The 22,438-nt window shown below is 40.7% G+C and overlaps 1 protein-coding gene across 6 annotated transcripts in view; it reads right to left on the bottom strand.

Annotated features, from left to right (window-relative positions):
- The window catches only part of HPCAL1 (hippocalcin like 1), a 375,495-nt gene that overhangs the window by 86,503 nt on the left and 266,554 nt on the right, over positions 1-22,438 (bottom strand). The window contains exon 1 of one of the 6 annotated variants that reach the window (XM_029595870.1): positions 20,295-20,420. The exons of the other annotated variants lie outside the window; for them this stretch is intronic. The gene's annotated coding sequence lies outside the window, so the exon portion shown is untranslated. Of the gene's footprint in view, positions 1-20,294; positions 20,421-22,438 lie in introns of those variants that run through there. 6 annotated transcript variants of the gene reach the window in all.

Below are 22,438 nucleotides of genomic sequence, written 5' to 3'. Positions count from 1 at the left end.
AGGGTCACAATAGGAAATACATACATAGGTCTCTCAAACTTTCTACTAGCATTTATTTGGGTTAGGCCTCCTGGTTTTTCAGTTTTACTGAAAATTAAAGAGTGAATTAAAGTTTGTTTAATCAGTAATTTCTTTTATCCAGATTATAAAATAATTGAACAATCCTCCCCACCCTAGATGCATTCAACCAAAGGAAGCAAAAGAGCCCATGCATGAACTAGAAAACAAGTTGTATCTTCCAGCAGGAGGCGGTGTGTTTAAAGCCCTGCAGGCACCAGCATGAATGGTTTAGCCTTGGATCAGTGACAGAGCAAGAGGCTAGAATGGAGGGCAGGCTGTGAAAAACGGAAAAAAGAACTAAAAGATAAAAAGATGTGAAAGAGAGGTTATTTTTAGGTAGCATATTTATTGATTCTTGTATATCTACTTATGCCAAAGAGCCAAAGACAGAAAACAAATGTAACAATACAAATTTTGCATCTGATTTATGTAAAAGAAATATGGGAAAAATACATTTAGCAATTTATAAAAGAAAGTGTAGAATATGCAGTCAGAAAAGCATAAAAAACACCACAAAATAGAAAGCCTTAAATACAGTGAATTGTAATTCACAGCATTAAAGAATAATAATGTTTTTATTCTGTGAAACACATTAGATGTCTATGAAAAAAAAACCAAAAAACAGGTGGAAAAGGAAGCACATGGTATACAGCTGAATTTACTATGCCCATTGTTGTCCATTCTGGCTGTCTTTAAGAATGAAAGCTCTCTCAGCAAGAATGAATTTTCTTGAAGTGAAAATATTTCATGAATGGCTCAACCCAAAGCAATTATCCACAAGGATAGAATGGATGCCCGTTGTTTCACTCAATGACCTAGGGAGATAATCACAGTTGTGCGATATCCAAAAAAATGGTGCGCTCTCAACAACCTGTCCTATTCCACGAAAGTCAACTGCATTCTCAACGCAGAGCTGAATGGTGTAGATTTTATCAAACTGTTCTAATAAGGTTAATAATAATAATAAAGACAGGCAAAAAAATTAAATTGAAAATGCAAATCAGAAAGAGGAGAAAATAATTCAGGCAAAACAACAAGAATTTTCAGATAGCAAAAGCCAATAAATAGCACAGGGACAGACTTGTAGGAATGTGTGGATAGGGGCCAGAAATTAAGAGAGATACTGATTAACTGTGTGCAGTACTTAACCAAATTGGGGCCGATACAATAAAATTTGCGGAAAGCGGGTGCTGACTTTTCAGCGCCCGCTTTCTTAGTGCATGCATGGCGCCCGCAAGGGGGGCACCATGCAATAAACAAATTAGGGGGTCATGCTAGCAAGGAGGCGCTAGGGTCGCTAGCGCGACTGTAGCGCCTTCTTGCTAATGCGACCCCATGGTTAATGGCGGTCTGCCAGTTATGAACACCGATGCCGATAAACTCGGCGTGTGTTTTCATTACTGCAGCCGGCCAGTTATATAAACAGACGCCGAGCATATCAGCATCGGTCTTCAAAGCAGTCGGCAGAGTTTTTTTTCCTTAACTTTTTTTTAAAGTACAGAAAAGCAGTTTTTTCTGCTTTTTTGTACTTTTTTCCAGTGCGCTCAGCTATTAACGCCTGCTCCAGGCAGGTGTTAATATCTGAGCGATAAATGTATGTCTGAGACGCACATTTATTTTTTTGCATTTGGAGTGAATGAGTAATAGCCTCATTCACATGCATTTACATGTGATGAGCGCTAACTCATTCGCTCCGTGTCAGACGCGCATTAAATAGGCCCTAATCCCCCTATTGCATTAGGGGGTGGATTAGCGCCTATTTAACCCACGTCCGATAGCGGGTTAAGCAGTGCGCTCGGCTGAGCGCACTGTATTGCATCGGTCCCATTGTTAGTAAGTCAACTGACATGAGCATAAATAGAAGAGGGGCAGTCCCTAGCCCAGGGCTTCCCAAACTGCCCTGGGGACCCTCACAGTCAGTCGGAGTTTTAGGATATCCACAAAGAATATGCATGAGATAAATCTGCATATACTATGGTCCTTACAAATAAATCAAATCGCAATCTAACTACGTCTTTAGCCATAAGCCAACATGATAGCATTTGCATCCGGTATGATAGCTTGGGCCTAAGAACCATCTTAAATAAAGCACATCTACCAGAAATAGACAATGGTATTTCTGGACAAGCCAATAGTTGTTCCTGTATAGCATCAATCAGAGAACTAATATTCAACTTATATAACAATTTACAATTTTGTGGACCATAAATTCCCAAATATTTAAGATGTTCATTTGCCCAGTTAAAGGAAAATCCCCTGGCCAATTAGATCTGTTTTGCACATGTAAAGCCATTATCTCCGATTTAGTAAGATTAATCTTCAGCCCTGCAAACCCTCCAAAACTTGCAAAGAGGTCCAATACCCTAGGTAAAGACTTCCAGGGAGAACCTAAAATTAAAAGCATGTCATTGGCAAACATGCATATCAAATTTCAACAACCCAACTAAAGCCCCTGTATATTTGAGGACATATTAAACTTACGGGCCATGTCTGCCCCGAACAAATCTGGTCTGCTCAGTAGATATTAAATTTGGGAGGATATTGTCCAATCTTTTAGATAAAATAAGAGCTAATATTTTCATACCAACATTACTCAATGAAATAGGCTTATATGAGCCTGGTTCTAACAAATCTTTTCTGTTTTGTGGGAAAGTAGCAATCAAGGAACGACAGCTACTACCTGGTGGGGGTGGAAGGAACTAGAACCAAAAGGTTACTAAAAAGGGCCAAGAGTAACAGATGTATAAGAAAAAATAAGTGTGGAAGCTTGCTGGGCAGACTGGATGGGCCGTTTGGTCTTCTTCTGCCGACATTTCTATATGTTTCTATAAGGAATGATTTGCACATTGAGAAAAAGCCTTGAAAGTAATAATTGTATAACTGTAATAAAGGAGACTGAATAAAGCTACATATTTTATAAAAATTCTGAACCCAGGCCATCCAAACCAGGCGCCTTACCCACTTTTAAGGTTTTAGTAGCATACTCAACCTCCATTTGAGAAACTGACGCATTCAAGTCAAATAACTGACACACAGTAATTTGTGGCAAACTAAGGGCCTAAGGCTTTTCTACCATTTTGTGTCTATGGGAAAAACCCTTAGTGAATCAGGTACTAAGAGTTTCAAAAGTAACTAACACAAACCATTAGGGGGCATAGGGAGATTTTTCAGAGTACAGGTCACTGAAATAATCGATCAGAACCTTAGTCATTTGGGAAATGGATGACTGTACTGCTCCTTGCTAGTTTTTCAATGCAAAAAAATTAGTGCTGTGGCTTAGAACTTTGAACCAATCACACTAGTAACCTGCTGGCCTTGTTGCCAAAGAGAAACAAATTTCCGCAAAACCTCTAAAGAATTGAGAGTTCTCTAGTGCAACAACAGTTTTAAGGAAGTTTTAATGCTATGTTTGCATAGCAGATCTAATTTTATCAGATGCACAGATTTAAGATCAGCCAATTGTTGAGTTCAATACAAAATTTCAGTATCTCTATTTTGGTGAGCTACATAGGTGATGATCTCACCCTTTATAACCGCTTTACCAGCTTCCCAAAATGTCCAGAGGCACATCAGGGGTAGCAGTAGAACTCTCAAGCTTGCCATTTACTTCTAAGATATTCTTTACACTTTTCACCACATTAAAGATTAAGATGTAGATGCCATCTGAAGGTTTTAGATGGGAGAATGCCCATCCAAAACCATACTGACACAGAAACAATACCTGAAAGAATTATACCACTTATTTCAGCTGCTTGTTTATTTTTATTTAGGTTTTTTATATACCGGCATTCATGATAAGATCACATCATGCTGGTTTACATTTGAACAAGGAGTGCAGGATAACATAAAACTGAAAACTTGTGGATAGGAAATGAAGTTACAATGAACAAGGATAATGGAACTAGGAGAAGAGAGAGAAAGGCATGAATAGGTTAACATCATAGTTAATTATTTAAAATTTGAAAGAGAATGGAGGGGCTTTCATTGCTTCCCTAGTTCTTCTTTGACCATATGAGTTGTCTCCATGTTTGCATTGCCTGTCCCATGGAGGCTGGAGTGCAACACAACATTTTTGTTAATGTAGGTGTGCCTTGGGCTTGAAAAGTTTGGGAAACACTGCCCTGGTTAGTGTGTGGATCTTTTAGCTGGAAGTTACAGAACAAAGATGCAGAAATCTGTGGCTCAGCACAGTAGAACCTGGATTTGGGGAACAGCTAGATTTTTTTTTTCTTTAAGGTTTTCTCTTTGAGAGAGCAGAAGATTTTTTTTTTCCATTTGGATTTACTGGGAAGGAAGTTTTCCATGCTTTCTTCCCGTTTTGAACATTGGGTTACTGTTTTCTCTCCCCCTGAGAAATATAATGCCATCAGCCTGAAGAGTGGAGGAGGCATGGACATTCATCTGGTGTCCAAGGAGAGTAAAGGAAAGAAGAGGTACATAACCACATGAACCCACTGGATATCCAGGGAGAAGTCAGGAGGTGCTACTCAGGTACAAAGGAAGACCAGGACCGAGGGGGAAGAAAGAATCCAATAAGAGTTCATCTGATTCAAGGTGTGGAAATTGGGAAACTATATTGGGTTAACCACCCTATCAATTAATACACATCTCAGAACAGGGAGGGATCCGAATGTGTCAACATTTTTTGAAGAACAATAGAGTGTCACAGATTTACTCAAAAGTATCTTTGCGTTATGAATGATATTAAACGGAAAGAGACTTGAAAATAGTATAATATGTGCTGACCCCTTGGGATCAACATTAGATGGCCCCAGCCTAGGGCATGAGGTGGGAGTTAGGAGAGGAGCTACCATTTTATAACACCACCTCCTCCTGCAAGACTGCTGGAATAGTGAGCTTCTGTCTGCACAAAAGCAGACAGAAGACGAGAACTGGGGGGGCAGCTTGAGTTAGAGTTTGAATAAGTAGGTTCTGTTCTTTTCTGGTGATTCCTATTTCTGGTACTAGGTGTCACCACCTTGGGGCACAGAAAAAGGAGGAGAGACAATTTGTTTGGTTGGGTTGCCTCCTGTTTTGTGTTAAGAGATTTTTATTTTGTTTTGGAAATTCATGTTTGGAGTTTTGTCTTGTGAACCTCCAGTCCTGTCTGCCTTGGAAGGATAGTGGTAGTGCAGGCTTAACTCCATCTTACCCTTGTGGATGGACAGTGGTGACTTGCCGCAGAGAAGTCCTAGTTTAATATTTTTGGAAAGTTTTCTTTGTTTTGTTTACTGTCATGCTTTCTGCTCAAGAGTTGGGGAAAGGAGAAAAGCTGATATTTTCCCTGCTGCCTGGATCTTTCAGTCTGAAAAATTTAAATTTACAATCTGGAAAGGAGAATCATGAGTAAGAAATTGTGTGTGCAGCTGAAGACCCCCACTAGAGACTTTGCCCTGGGAGAAATGACGACGACTTAGTTTTTTGAAAATTGGACTTCAGGTATTGTTTTGAAGTGATTCCACCACATCACATCTAGGATTCATATTATTCTGAGCTCTAGTGGGTAAGAAAATCTCAGGACCTAGTATGAAGGGACACATCCCAAGAAAGAGTAACAGTTTGTACACAAATTGTGGACAGGAATAAAATCAGGATCTAATGTGTATGGCATCACATGATTACATTAGAAAATCTGCAGTAATGTTAAGTTGGAACATCCATCTACAGAATGTTCCATCTGATTTACTGGCACCTATGCTTATTCATGTGGAAAACCTATTTTAGAAAGCACCCACAGCCTTGGGTCTGGAGGTCTATCTTCCCTATTGGAGAATTGACACCTTGAGCAGATTGGAACTGTGCAAGGACTTAGCCCTGGGACAGAGTGTGAGCCCTGCCTTCCTAGATAAATACCAGAAGAGGGACTACAAATGTACCATCTGTAAGGAAGTTCATCAGTAAAACTGTGTTGGAACACCAATCTGTTTCCAATGTGATCATTACCAACTAATACAGAGACTGGAAGATAACACCTACTGGGCCCTAGGTAATCCTCCCCCCTTATCGGCAATCCTGTAGGTACTGGACTATTGGAACTGTATGGGAAGAGAAAAGAATAGTAGCCCCAATTTTGGAATGTGTGCCTATAGACTCCTGTGAGAGGGCCCCTGTCCCAGGGTAACATTTTGTGCTTTCCACCTGGCTGCGCTGTCTGCTTGGAATGGTCTTTCTGAACTGGTGCTTCATGCTCCCTCTCTTGCCATGTTTAAATCCCATCTAAAAAGCCACCTTTTTGAAACTGCTTTTAAATCTTACGCCTAGTTATCTGCTTTTAGTCTTGTTAACTAACTTTTCTTTTTAAATACTGTCTTGCTTTATACCCCATCTCTTGTCCTTTGTGTCTTATTAGATTGTAAGCTCTACCGAGCAGGGGACTGTCTTTTTGTCTGTTTGTACAGCTCTGCGTATGTTGTGTAGTGCTATAGAAATGTTAAGTAGTAGCAGTACAATATTGAAGATGGTTATACCTTCTTGCAAATGACACAAAGATCAGTAACAGAATTGATACACTAACGGTCGGATTTTAAAAGGGTTACGCGCATAAGTTATGTTTGTAACCCTTTTAAAACCCCCCTGCGTGCGCTGAGCCTATTTTGCATAGGCTCGGCGGCACACGCAAGCCCCGGGACGCGTGTAAGTCCCGGGGCTTCGCAAAGGGGCGTGCCAGGTGGGCGGCGAGATTTTTGGGGTGTTCCGGGGGGGGGGGGGGGGGGGGCGGGGCGCCGGCCTGGGGGCATGGTCGAGGCCTCCAGACCAGCCCCGGGTTGAGTGATGGCGCACAAGCAGCTCGCTGCTTGTGCGCCCTATCTAACCCTTCCCCCTACAAAGGTAGGGGGAAGGGTTAGATAGGGCCGGGGGTTGGGTTAGGTTGGGGAAGGGAGGGAAAGGTGCGGGGTGGGGGGGTAGAAGGAAAGTTCCCTCTGAGGCCGCTCCTATTTTGGAGCGGCCTCGGAGGGAATGGGCAGCGCGCGTAGGGCTCGGTGCGCGCAAGTTGCACAAATGTGCACCCCCTTGTGCGCGCGCTGACCCCGGATTTTATAAGATACGCGTGGCTATGCGCGTATCTTATAAAATCCGGCGTACATTTGTTCGCGCCTGGTGCGTGAACAAAAGTACGTGCGCAGATTTAGAAAATGTACCCCAAAGAGAATTAAAAAACTTGAAATTTATGTGCAAAATATCGCCTTTAAGCAATTCTAAAACTAGAATATAAAGTGTCTCTTCGCTAGAAGTGTAGCCATCTTTACAAGCAAGAATACACATTGAAAGGGGACGTCTCGATTCCTACATGCCTGGTGTGGCATATGATAAGCATTTCACTTGTCATATTTTGATGGTCTCTTTCAATCATAACCCAAATCTAGGTTGACTCCATTTCTGGTAGGGCTCATGTTGTCCTCCAGGCATTAAGTCTTTTCAATGTATGTCAACTGTGTATGAAGACTTGTTTTGGGAGCCACTTGTCACAACAGTAATATGCAAACATTTTCTAGGGTATCACAGTTAAGTCTCAGTTTTTCTGATTATTCGCCTTTTCAACAGCTGGCAGTTGTCATCTATTTGAAGCTTTTCTAGAATCAGTCAATGCACCGAAACACTGTGCGACTCCAATACCCCTTCTTGTACCGAACACTCGGGCACATCAGCGAGCTCTGTAAAATTGCATCTTCAGTAATGCATTACAGTAGTTTGAGGCTCATTGATCCTGAAATGACCAATCTATTCTCATTTCATTCTGCTACATTTGTTAAAAATCAAAATATCCACACTAAATGTAAAAAAAAAAAAAAAAAAAAAAAAAAAAAAAAAGGTATGTGTATGTATACAGAGTAACTTTTTGTATTATTGTTATACATTGCAGTTTGTGCTTTCAACTGTATTGAAAACATCCTGGGACTGCATATATAAATATTTTTAAATTAAATATCAATACTCTTTGCCAGAAATGGCTAAATTGGTTAATTAGCAAAACATCAGTCACAAAAAGACTGGGAAAACCATTCTGTTACAGTCATTGACAAATCTTAGAAAAAGGTCGATTGTGATGTCTCAAAACAGTCTTCCCTGTAGGTAATAACTGCTTTGATTTAAATTTTGTCTTAATTATTATTACACAGCTGAACAATAGATCCACTTCACCAGTGGCAAACCTAAAGAATTTGACACCCAGGATGGATACTTCCTTAGGCACCCGCCCCCCCCCAATTTCACTTCCCCTTCCCCCCCCCCCCCCACAGTGATCTCAGTTTCCCCTCTCCCTCAGACAAGCCCTCCCCCCTCTTGCACACATTCATACACTCTCCTTCACATGGGGCTCCCGTTCTCTCACACACAGCCCCTCATTCCCACACAGAGGCTCCCAATTTTTTTACATACATACACACTCCCACCTTCCTTCCTCTCCCAATCACAAAAGGCTCACGTGCAGTCATTCTGGCCCTCTCCCTCTTCAGCTGCCTGCAGCTATCCGGCCGCTCTCTTCTACCGTGAGCGGCCCGATGGTCTCCCTCCTCTGCCATGAGCGCGATGGGCTTCGCTCACGGCCACAGACCCGGGATGGACTGTCCTCCCGATCCTTCCCTTAATATACCACTGAACTTCACATACTGTTAGCAGCCTGAAGGAAAATTTTAAGCAGAAGTCAACAGACCTCCCTTATTCACCACCAAAGCGACCACAAAAATGATATAAAAATACAGGAGTCCCTAATTGTAGAAAGATTTCCGAGTGAAAGATGCAACTCTAATGGTATTCTGTTATAATATATAAATATCAGAACATGATCATTTTTGTTCCTAATTTTCTACCTGATTAGATACTTCATAAAACTTGAAAACAGTTGCGTTGCCAAGATTATATCTTAACCTGAACTGGGAAAGGTTCAATTATGTCAAATTAACCCAAATTTCCATTACCTAATTCAAACTGAATCACTCATCCTCAATTAATGAAGATGCTGGAGCTAAAACATCCAAACAAATTAAGTAGCAAAATGTATTACATGAAATACTGCTTTCTCACAGTAATCTTTTCTAAATAGACTGTACCATGGTTTTACAGCAGACAAAGAAATAATAGAGCAATACGATATTTTTTATACATTTCTGAATAAGGAAAACTGGTATTAAGACAGTTGCAGTATGAGAAGGGGGAGATGGTATTCTCTCCATCCTGCAACAGATGCATCAGCTCCCTAAGATTTTTCGTATTGAACTGCCAACTTTTAAAAAATGCCCAAGGTATTGGCCATGCATCTTTTTTGTCCCCCTCCCTCGTGGAATGGTGGAATGGTACACCTGCTCTTTTTCAGGCTCTTGGAGCCTTTCATGTTTCAAGTAATAAACCGAACAGAGTGGCGAGAGGCTACAGTCAGCTGCTGCTTTAGAATTCTGGTATGTATCCTATCAGTTCCCATAGGATTATGTTTGAAAGTTAATGGCCACAATTTTACCGCTTTGCTTCACCATGTCAAGGCACACAAGAGACTTGAGTAGTCAACCTCTCTTTCAGTGTTGAGATATAGTACTGCCTGCCGACCCAGTCAACTTTGGAAAAGTGATCAATTTCCCAATTTCCTTAGTCTCAACCCTACTGCCCTCTACAGATTAATTCTGTTTCAAAAGAAAAAAGTTCCATAATGCACTAGCATGCATGGTACAGAACTGTGAAAAAACGTAGGGTAGGGGTAGGGCTAGGGAGACAGGGGAAAGCTATGTTTTAAAGGTTAAAGAAAAAAAATGTTTTTTGAAAATAAGAATTTATCTGTATTTTGAGAGGATTTGTGTGGTTTTAATTTGAAACATTTATGCAATAATCTAGTTCTAAACTGTGTGTCCCAATCTATGTTTCTTGTAATAAGCCCAGGGTGGAACATCCCATCCAGGGTATCTTATTGTTTAATGTAAACCGGACTGATTTGTATTGTATACAGGAATTCCGGTATATAAAAATTAAAAAATAAAATAAATAAATAAATATACACATAGATTAGAACTAGATTAATGTATATAATAACCCAGCAAAAAACATTTCTGAACATCAACAGAAAAGGAATGTATCGGTTGAATATAATCCCCTAATGCAGAATATTATTTCAAAAAACGACACATGTTGGGACTCTTGGGATTACAATTTAACAAGCAACCATTGAAAGATAAGATGACATTTTATTTGCATAAAAATAATGAAATAGAACCTATGATTATATGAAAAGCAATGAAGGTCTGTGACTGTGATGGTCCTCCGTGGGATGTCTCACATTGAGCTAACCATTTACTGACTCTCACCTGAGTTGGGAAGCTTTGCCTATCCTGGGATCAAGACAAGACCCCCAGCAAACCCAGAGACTGGGAAGGCACCAGACTTCCTGAGAAGCTTAGCACTTAGCTCAAGGCTGAGTATCTGAGCCTCCTTGGATGAAGTTGACAGGCATTCCCATAGCCTTCAAAGCCAAAATATGATTGAAAAAAAGATGGGATGTATCCTTTCGACCCTTGAGTGAAGGACTTTGCTGCTGAGACAAGTCCAAAGAATAGAAGTCAAAAGCAGAAATGTTTCCCTCAAATACAAAACACAAAGGGACAAAACCTTTAGAGATCTTCCCAGATCTTCAACAGAAACTACTAAAAGGTCCAAGGAAAAGAAGAACTCCTCATGCCTCGCCACCAGACTGATGGAGCAAAGGTTTCCATTCTAAAGGGGGTATCCCAAGACATCTGTCGATCCCCTTCTGATTGAAAGAGTGCTAGAGGAGACCAGCCTATTTCATTTGGACTACCAAATAGCAGAACTGACCAAAACCAAGAGCCTTTTGTGGTGCTGGATCACAGCTATTAAACTCTAAATCTCCCTTTGCCACTCACTCTTGGAGGTTGACACACATGGAAAACACCATGAAAGCTCTGGAACAAAGGAATGGCAACCTCTAGGGACCACCCAACTCATACCATGACTAGAAGCACTGGCCTGATAGAGTAAGGAATCACACACAATAGGGCCACCATAACTGGCTGCCTACCAGAGTTGCTGTGGGCAAAAGACCTCCCTAAGCAGGGCTGATCAACATCTGACAGAGTATCATCTCCCTGAGCTGATGATCTGACATCGCCAAGGTCACCATGACCAAACAGTGCAGAGGCCAGTGGATACTATCCTCTGGGAGTCTGTGAATTAGTGGGACTCAGCCCTCCATGACCTTGTCCAAACAGTAGCCCTAAAAGGGAAAACATACTAAGACTGGCCTCAAATTTTGAACCTGCTGTCCTCTCTTGTGGTCCACAGTCAATACCATGGCATCAACCCAAAGTACAAGAGAGAACAAGTCCCATTTTCCAGAATAATCTAAAGATGGAGCAGTACCCCTCCAGAGTCAAATTCTCCTTATTCAAAGTTTTCCAAGGGATTATCCTCCACCATGATCAGCTCCCCTGCTGACTATAAGGGAATCTGGCTGAGGCGGCCTAAGAGCCCAAGATTTACTAGCCATTCTTTCCTGCAAGGAAGGTCTCCAGGGAGAGGAAGAAAGGATCCCAGTAAGGCTGTTAGACTTCAACACTCAAGAACTAGCTCCTTTATTTGCCCATACAAAGTGTTTTAAGAGCTGGGACTGAGAAGGACTGAGACTCAAGGAACCTGAGGGAGGTGCAAGTGATACTTTTTACTTGGGGCCTGGGAACTTTCCCACAAACACACAAGGAATGAGAGAGTACAACAGGCCCTCCGTGTATGGCTTAAACTGTAGGCCTTCATAACGCTGTAACAAGATGCCCTCTGAAATAAGCCCTGTGCTGAACACATGGCCTTGCTGGGTTTAAATCACCTGTGCACATATGAACATAAAAAAAGCTTTTCTGCCCATGGTTGCTTGGTCAGCCCCAAGGGCCTCTAACTAGTATTTATTTATTTATTTTTGGTTTTTATATACCGATGTTCCTGTATAATATACATATCACACCGGTTTACAAGGAAGAAACTGTCGCCTCGGGGGCGGTTTACATGGAAACAAATTAACAATTAATATGAAGGCGCATAGAGGAACTTAGAGGAGCTTACAGAGAACAATCATAAATAAGTTAAAATTTCAATAACGAACTCTTCAGTAACTTAAGTACAGAAGGGGCTGGGGGTCAAGGATTATGCTGAAATTGTCATTCTTCCTGCCCTTAGCACTCTGGGAATGCTTGTGAGAAAAACCATGTCTTTAGTTTCTTTTTGAATGAACTGTGGCAAGGTTCAAGGCAAAGGTCTGGAGGTAACGAATTCCAGAGTATAGGGCCCGCTGTAGATAGTGCGCGTTTCCTCAGGGAGGTTTTTGCTGGCTGGGTGATTAGCATATTCTTGTACGCACTTCTAGTCGGTTTCTTGGAGATGTGTAATTGGAGTTGAAAAGTTAAGTTGAGAGGGGAGATGTTATGTATGGCCTTGTGTATCATCATCATGGTTTTAAACTGAATCCTGTATTTAAATCGGTAGCCAATGGAGGTGCTGGAGGATGGGGGTGATATGATCCCTTTTTTTGGTGTTTGTGAGAATTCTGGACGTGGCGTTCAGGACCATCTGAAGTGGTTTGGTGGTGCAAGCGGGAAGGCCCAGAAGGAGAGAATTGCAGTAGTCCAGTTTCGGGAGTATGATGGATTGTAGGACTAGGCGGAAGTCTCTGTAGAGTAGTAGTGGCTTTAGTTTCTTTAATACTTGTAATTTAAAGAAACATTCTTTAGTGGTGTTATTTACGAACTTGTTGAGGCTGAGTCTGTTGTCTAGAAGTACACCCAGGTCTCTTACTTGTGGCGAAGTGAGGTTCATGGAGGTATCAGGATATTGGCTAGCTGTAGGAGAGGTGGTTGGGACATAATTTTCAGGAGCTATAAGGAGGATTTCAGGTTTGCTAGTGTTTAAAACCAGGTTGAGGCTGGCGAGTAGGTTGTTGATTGCTGAGAGGCAACATAGCTAGATAACATACACATAAATGATGTATGTACAGAGTGTAAAAGGGGTTTGTGTGTGTCTCTCTCTAGGTAAATATTGTTCAATATTGGTTAATTAGTATCAGTATGAATGTAAATATGTGGCTGTACTGGATATCCCAAACTGGTGGCTGGCATTGCCAATGCACACTGATAAGGTAGCAGAGCCATTTGCTTACCTCTGTCTTCTGGGTTCTCTCATGTGTGGGACAAACTATTAAAAGTTCCAGCTCTCTCTGAAAAGCGTCAGTGCCTGTCTCCAAAAACATTCCCATCAGGCTATGGAAATCCCCTTTTAAGGGCCGGTTGTCTCTACAATAGCAGTGGTCCCTGTCCGAACATACCTTAGGGAAAGAAAAAGGTCGGAGGCGTTTGACCTTATCAGGGCAGGCTGAGTTCCCCGAAAGCTGCAGATCCCACCACAATGGTGAATATTTATGCCTGCTCAAAGGGTCTCCAGAAAAGAGAAGGCCCTTACCCTGCTTGTGTCTCTGTAAACCCTCTGCCATGGTAGGGAACCCTGAGAGCTAGGATCAAGACTTGCTGCACCAGGGAAAACAGCATGCAAGCTGTTGCCCCGGGAGCGAGCTCCATCAGAGACCGGGCCCGAATGCCAGGGACCTGGGAGCCAAGGAATACTAAAGCACCAGTCCAGCGTGTCCCCACCATCTGCTGGAGACAAGAAATACTGACTATTGCTAGTGTAGCACAAGCCTATAAACCAAGTGATGATTTAAATCGAAAAGGTGTGTCCTACCTCTATCTGCTAATTGGTAGAGTTACCCCACTAGTTTGGACCGGTGTAGCAGCATAAAGAAACAGGGATTCTAAGTGTTGTGGGCATGTGAAAGGTGTGAGGAGAGTACAGGACCTCTGGCTATATGTGATAGAAATCTAAATGAACTGGGTGACCAGCTCAGAGGTTATAAGGGGAGACAGGATTTTAATGAAGACAGTAAACTGATATAGCTAGATAATATACACATAAATGATGTATGTACAGAGTGTATAAGGGGTTTGTGTGTGTCTCTCTCTAGGTAAATAATATTGTTCAATATTGGTTAATTTCTGCTTCAGGGACCACTGACAGAGGATATTTGGTCCAATATTCAAGGCGTGTTCAGCGCTATTTAGTCAGATAAGTGAGACTTATGTGGTTAAGTAGCGGTCACTATATCTGCGTTTACATTCAGCGGTAAAAGTTACATGCACAAAAAAATAGGCGTGTACTGGGAGGAGCAAGTTAGTCATATAACTTATACGACTAACTACAGATATTCGGAGTTAGCTGCATAAGTTTACATCCAAGTTTAGATGTGCCATAAAGCAGGTCTAAGCTTAGCTGGGTAGACTTATCCGGCAAAGTGCGCACATATACATGTATATTCAGTGGCTTTGCTGTACCGCTGAATATACATCTTAACTTAGCTGAATTAGTTTTAATCGGCTAAGTTATCTACATGGCCAGCTTTGAATATCGTCTCTAGAAAGACTACATATGTTTGCATGTCAAATGCTTTTAAAAAAAATCTAACTAAGATGACCTGCTGCCATTATAAAGGGCAGTGTGGAAGTCTATATGGAACTTGTAATTTTTCACCTGTGGAAATAGTTTAGATTTGCATCTTTTTATGTTAGTCATTTTAAGAGTAAAACATTAGATACTAGGAGAGTAATCTTACAATATATACTGTAGGAATGATATTTGATGAACTTGGGAGGATGAGGACTGCAATGCTTTTATGAATGGCAGTTTCATTTTTGTCCTGCACAACTCATTTGCATAAAGTGGTGCTTGTGGTTATTCTCACTTGCTTTCCAGGAGAAGGCTAGACCCTCATTTCTTCTAAAATTTTTTTTTTTTAAAGAGAAATCCACCAGAATTAGGGTAAATTGCTTGTTAGTACAATCTTTTTCTGAGCAGAACCTTTTCCTTTCTAGCTTTATCTGGCGCCTGCAGCTGAAGCTTTGTAAGAATATAGACCTTCCAGCTTGCCCCGCTTGGCGGTGGAAATTTCAGTCAAAAAGTTCCTGGAATATTTTTTTCTTTCTATAATTGGAATACACTCTCGCAGCAGATGAAGGGAATAGTACAATGCAATATCTGTGGCTCTGCAGATTTCAGACAAACTATGTAGAAGCTTTGAGGTTGCCCTTTATGTGCACACTGCCTGGCTTAGGGAAGGGAGATTAGCAGACTAAGGGCTGATCTGCAGTTCATTAAAACCGATGCAGAGACTGCTCCTGTCTGGTCCCACCGGCACAGATGCCTCCAAAAAGGAGGCGCATCCACCTCAATGAGGGCTCAGGGAGAACTCAGACTATGGATCGCAGCTGCTTGCCACGTCCCTCTTCTCTAAAAGTTAAGTGCATATTTGTGGTGCAAAAGCAACCTCTGGGGCACCTGGAACAGAAATGGGAGAGAAATTTGCTGTGGTAAGCTCATTACAAGAAATGGCAGAGGCATCCAACATCAAAAATAAATACATAAACTAATTCCGATAGGGGACTCCTTACAGAAAGGTACAGGGCTGAGAAACCACCAGAGAGAGAGAGGCATGTCATTTGCCTTTCAGGTGTCTCAGCCCGCAAGGACGGACAGAAAAAGTCAACTCCTGGGGGATAACTGCAAAATGTAGAATTCATCCAGCGTTTTCTATTTTGTGTGCAGAATTTATGGGGAACCAGGAGGCAGCCAGCCAGAGGAACATCAGCCCACACACCTAGCAGAGATGGGATATAACTGCAGTGTTGGTGCGGGCCTGGAAGAGAAAGGAGGCCTTCAAGCCACAACTAATTTTTTTTTTTTTTTTTTTTTTTTAACACACTGTCAGCTTCTTTCTCCTTCACTCTGCAGGTGCCTCCTTCCCTCCCTCCGGCAGCAAAAGTTGATCAAGCTGGCAGCAACCATCCAACTTGCTGCCACCACTTTAGCCACAGCAGTGAGGGAGCGCTGAGCAAACTCACTCATTGTCACTGCTGGCTGTTCCCAAAGTAATAGTTGGACTGGAGGCTGGTCTGCTTGGGAGGTTTGATTTAATTTTTTAAACTTGGCGGGGGGTGTATGTGTTGGGGAGGGGGAAGGGAGGTAAAGCCTGAGATGGAGGGTGGGGATCGCTGAAACTGGGGAGGGAGAGAGAGCGAGCGAGAGAGAGAGGAGAAAGAGAACACACAGGGGGGGTAGGGGAGAAAGATCTGGGGAAGGGCTAGGCCTTATGATGTATTTTTACATTATCTGAGGGGATTCTGCATAAAGATATTAAAATTCTGTATCTGAGTAATAACTTTCCTCTGCATTGCACTGTAAATTAATTACTTCTCAAAGAGACAGCGATTATATTGTGTTATTTGGAAAACTATAAGCAGAATTTTAAATATTCTGGAACAGAAATTCCCCGTGACCAAAAGTCCAGAGGTTAGCTAGAGAAATGTAAGACACAATGAACTGGACATCATTTTGTACACTTAAGACACAAATGAGCCGGCCAATGATCAGTTATTTATTTTATTAGGATTTATTGCCCATGTTTTTGGAAGAAATTCACCCAAGACACAATATAACTTAAAAATGCAAGAAAGTGATTTTTCTTTGGGTTTTTTTTTTTAACCTTATTTCTTAGTTTTTCCTTTAAATTGCGCAGTCTGACTCCTGCTACAGTAGGTCCATGAACAAGGTCCTCATGTCCTATAGTTGCATCAGGGTCATTGTCTTCACCAGAAGGATCTGCCTTACTGCTACCACCATCATTAGCCTAGTGCTGAAGCTTTCATCCCTGGGCAATGTATGGACACATTTTCATGGTCTCAGATTGCATTATTTGATACTTGAGGCTCTTTGCCTTTATACGATCGACAGAATAGTCGCTTGATACCAACGCCTCTATCAGCAATGCTGTTCTTGTGCTTTTCTCTTTGACTACAACATCCAATTTTCCCGGTTGAACTTTTTCTCTCTCTGAAAAGGAATGTCCTGGATGATCACGTCTTCGTTCTCTACAATTCTCAGTGTCATCTCCCAGTGATTTTCTGATACAGTGATGTTCTAGTGTTTATACCATTTCTGTGACACCTTATTATGCCTTTCTGTATACACGTTTTCTGACATCGGTTCTCAAAATCCAGCAATGAGGTGTGTAACCATTTCTATTTTTTTTTTTTTTTTATAAATAAAATGACACTCTTCTCAGTATGAATATTCTTGTCATAAAGCACTGCTAACATTGCAAATATTAACACAATAGTGACTTTTGATGAAGCCAATATGACACAAAGACTTAATTGAGGAACCACTATGCTTAATTGGCTGCCACAACTGCAGCCAAACGTTTCTGATCTAAAGTTCAAAGATATTGGTCTATTAGCCTCTACATCAGCCAAATCCTAACCTTTTTTTTTGGCAATATGAAAAATTAAAGCTTGATTAATTTCAGATGAGAAAAATCCATGCTCCAGTGCATAACTGTACAACTTTGATAGTGATTGCAATATTTGAAAGACAAAATTTTGTAAAATTCACTACCCATTTCATCTAGGACTGAGGCTAGTAATGAGGTTAAAGATTGTATCACTCTAAAGATTTCTTCCTCTGAACAGGATTGCTTAACCTCTCCACTTGTTCACGAAAAAGCTTCGGAACCCTCAAGTTTATAAAAAAAAAAAAAAGGAATCCCTCCCAGATCAATCCATTCCTATCATATCACACACAGCATAATTAAGAACATTTTTATAATGTCTCCTGTGCCAATTGCCATCCTTGTTGCAAAGCCCAGTGATAACTGTCTATTCCCGACTCGCGGATTAGATGTGCTTTGATTTTACTGGCGTTGCATATTTAAAGCAACTGAAATCTGAAATAATACATTGATTTTGTTGCCTTCAGATGTAATAAAAACGTCTTCTTAAACCATTTATCATGCTGCAACGCTGCTTTTTGCTCCAGAGTTAAATACTTCCTCTTCTCCTGTAAAAAGATTTTTTAATTTTTATGTACTTTTATTTATTTTTTTATTTTAATTGTTTTTTATGTATTTATTTATTTATTTTACAGATTTCATATTTCTGCATCCCTCAACTTGCTTAATTTGGCTACAAAGACTTCTTTTCACACATCACAGCCTTTTCGGTTTCCCACAATAAAGTGGACGAGACATCCGATTAATCAAACTCCAGAAAGGCCTTCCACTTATCTTGAATATATTTACAAAATTTGTCATCCTGCTTTAGTCTGGGTCCATCCTCCGATCAAATGCACTACTGTGCACTGTCAAGGTTTAATCAACTGATACCAAAGCATGGTCAGAAATTGTAATTACACCTTATTAGCCACCTGTACCAATGAGGAAAGTTCCTCTGAGATCAACAAGTAATCCAACCTAGAAGAGCTGCTATGTGGATGTGATGAATAAAAGGTAAAATTGAACTCTGTGGCATGCAAGACCCTCCAAATATCTAAAATTTCAATTTAGTCAAAATCAAATTTATACCTCTTATCTAATTTTTAATGTTTTAGCTGGATTACGTTCAATGCTATTGTCCACTACAATATTAAAATCCCCTTCCAGCACCATCTTATATCCTGGAAACTGTAATATCTTAGCTATAATCTGTAAAAAGAAAAGAGTAATTGTACACATTAGGTGTATAGAGACGAAAAAAAAAAAGAAACTTATGTCCATACATACTACCCAGCAACAGTACACAGTGTCCCTCCTGATCTTTTATTGTCTTTTCAACTGTAATAGGGAGTTGTTTGTGCATCAATATGGCCACTTCACAATGCCTTCTAGAGTATGAGGCGTAATCACAATAACCCACACAGTCCCTCCTCAATTTAGCATCCTCCACATCTGACAGATGTGTTTCTTGTATAAAGAATATTTGGGATTTTTGCCTTTTAAAAGAATCCAGTATTGTTTTCTGTTTATATAGATGAATACCATTCATATTTAAGGTCACAATATTCATATTAGTAATAATCTATAATAATCATGTACCTCTGCAATGTTGTAGGCGTTAATGCGCGACGCAAAGAAGAAAAATGTCCTGATGCCTCCCAGCCCAGGCATCTGAACAACATTCCTATCTGACATGTAAAAAGGATGATAACAAAATGGAATCAGTGCAAAAAACAACCCTAACATGATTAACATTACACATGTGACTCTTCCCCCTCCCAAGTTACCCCACAGTCCCCTTACCACATCCATACACAGTGATCCCCAAATATAAATCCTCCTACTTCCTCCAATTCCAAGGGACCATCTTCCAGCCCTTCTTTTAACGTCTTTCTCCAACTCCAATTATCTAGAAGATGTGCCCTGGGGAGAGTTCCCCCCCAACCACACCGGATCCATAATAATACAAGGTAAGCAGATCAAGTAGTTATACCATAAAACTTAGCTAATGTGTGTACTGCCATATTGCATTCTAAAAATGATGAAATAAGGAGCCTAATATCAGCATAACAGAGCCAGTAACCAATTAAGGCAAATCTTCGGAAGTCAACCCATTGCAAGAAAACAATTTTAAAAAACTATCAAATTAAAACAAAAAAAAATTGCTTATGATTGTAACAAAAAGTACTGAATGGCAGTGGGGGTTGGAGTTATTGCCGCATGCAGGATCCATCGGCATCGAGGGTAAAGTGATGCAGCTTGTGGGATGGCCCCCATGAGCCGCGCTTCATAACACCTTTCAACAGATACCAAGAAAATGCTATTCGGTGACAGTCAACATTAAAAAAATGTTTTCTCCATAGTACATGCTACCTTCACAGTACACTGATCATCTCTGGAGCAGGCCAGTCACTAATATCACTCAAACTAATTGGCAGCTCTGTTTAGAATTTCAAGTTAAAAAACCTAAGCCATATTCAAAATACGATCAGCTTAATAAAATTCAAAGCAGCTGTTGACATCATTAATTGAACAAATAGCTTGCAAAATAAAGAAAAATGATCAAGAGCCCTTGCTATTAAACAGTGTCATTTGGCATCATCCATTCCACTTCTCAAATCTCTTTATTGATCAGTCAATTTGAAATCATTTACTTGCTCTGTGGTAGTCAGGAAATGAACTTGTCCCTTGTAGTAAATTCTCAGCTTAGCCAGAAACAACAATGCAAATCTGATACCCTTTTGGGATAATTCAGAGCACAATGGGGAGAATTATCTATGCTGTGCAATCACTCTGGCTCAAAAATCATTAAACATTATGATTTTCTTCCCCTCATACTCCAACGAGCCTTTAGTATAGTAGCTTGCAGAAGATTTACCTTGTTCTCGCAGTTGAGGATATGCACCATCACCATTCTAGGGCAATCAGCAAATTCCAACATGGTGGACCTGTTCATACTTTGGGTCTGTTTGCTCCAGCAGCCCAACGTTTCTGGCAGCCGTACCTCAAAAAAAAGAAAGGTAGTCCTGATCTTTTACCAACTCAGGGAGGCCTATTATCTGCAAAATATTCTGTCAACCCCTGTTCTCCTGGTCCTCATTTCTATCAAGCAGTAGGGCATCTTCCTTCTGTATGTAGTGCTGCAATCTATTGATTAATCTAATCTGTGCATTTTTCTTGCACAGACGTTCTTTGCTTGGTGGCCACAAGTTTCTAAGCCTGAACCTCCAGACCCTCCATGATTTCATTTAGGGCAGACTGGAGCTTGCTGAGTCTGTCCTCCAATTGCTGCAGACATATCCTTAGAGATAGAGGGCCATCTCATCTGAAATGAGAACAAGATTCTTCTCTGCTTCAGCATCATTCTTTCGTTGCAGTGACATTTTACTTCCCAGCTGTCTGGCTTTCTCACGTTACCCAAAGGTTTTTTTGGTTCTTTTTTTTTTTTATACTGAAAGCCTGTTTTTTAAAATGATAAATGTCTCCATACATTGCAGTGGGGTTTACACTATATTCACAAAGAAAAAGATAAAAATTCGAAGGTGTTTTGTAGCCCACACAGATCAGTAAGAAAGGGGATGCCCCTGGAGCTAAGACCATGTCCATTCACAAGCGCTGAATCCTGGATGTCCTTGAGTTCTGTCTTACAGAACTTGCATTTATCTGTTTTACCATTTTTTTCTATGTTGGCTGTGATCTGTCTTATCTGGGATCCACTATTCAATTACCAATCTTACATCCTAAGATTTAAGTTTACCTCTCATCTACTTTTTTTTTAGTTCACTTATATGTATACCATCATTCTATATAAAACACAAATCACAATGGTTCATTGGCTAAGCTAAGCTGATTCTAGGGGTGGGCAATTTTTTTTTTCCCATCTTGGGTGTTGTGTGTCCAGTATGAATTTTTTTTTCCTGCTATAGTATTTACCTTACTGAGATTTAGTCCAGATGCTACCACAAAGGTACTCAGCAAGACTTGGTGAGAAGTTTACTCCATTCAATTTTTGTCTCACCACAGAACATGCCCCCCCCCTCTTCCAATTTTTGGGGTACTCTGAAGTCTGAGGTGAGAGAAAAATTGAATGTAGCATGTTTCTCTCACCAAGTCTTGCTGAGTACCTTCGAGTGGTGACCTCATTTTATAATATCTGGATAAAATCTCAGCATGGTGAATACTACTATTAAAATATGAGAGAAAGGAACAAGGTCCCCACCCTAGGGTTAATGATGTTGGTAGCAATAATGCAGATTCTTCTGATAAAGATAACAATCCTGGTGCACTCAGAGGCCATGGTGAAGCTGCTAAGAGAAATGGACTCCATCCAGTTTTTCTCAGCTCATACCCCGCCTCTCGAGGTTAATGTTTCCAAATGGGTTGATTTTGCACATATCTGGACAAGACTAAACCTCACTTGTCCCAGGGTATGTCGAGTATGGTCTCAGTCTCTCAAATTCACAGGTAATGCACTTTTTAATACTTGCATTGTGCCAAAAGAGATCTTCTGTCTGGAGTTCATAGTGTGTTATATGTGTAGGCAACATGCGCTTGGAAGTTCTTTTTAATCAGGCCAGTGGCACCCAATACAATTGGGACCATGTCTCTTTCTTTCTGCCACATTTTCTTGATGTCTGATTGCATCATTTGATTCTTGAGTATCTTCTCTCTCTCTCTCCATAAAACCTACACAATAGTCACTGGGTACTGACACTTCTCTATCAATAATGCTGTTATTGTGCTTCTCTTTGACTACAACATTCAGTTTTCTTGCATCAAGCTTATTTGTTGGAATAGGAATGTCCCAGATGATCACAACCCCAAGTGTAATTTTTATTTGCAATTACAACAAAATACAAAGAAAAAGATATTTTGAATAATAAAGGAGCAAGATGATTATAATGAAGCACCTGGATTGAACTGAAAAATGGGGTAGCCATGTATGATATGCTCCTATTACGTAGTGTAATGATCCATACCTCTCCAGTGGTGCCCCCTGGCCGCAAGCTCCTCCGACAGAGC

The sequence above is a fragment of the Rhinatrema bivittatum genome, chromosome 3, assembly GCF_901001135.1.
Source record: "Rhinatrema bivittatum chromosome 3, aRhiBiv1.1, whole genome shotgun sequence".
In the NCBI taxonomy this organism is placed as follows: Eukaryota; Metazoa; Chordata; class Amphibia; order Gymnophiona; family Rhinatrematidae; genus Rhinatrema; species Rhinatrema bivittatum.
The sequence above is the reverse complement of the archived record's forward strand: the minus strand, read 5'-3'. Positions and strand labels throughout refer to the sequence as shown.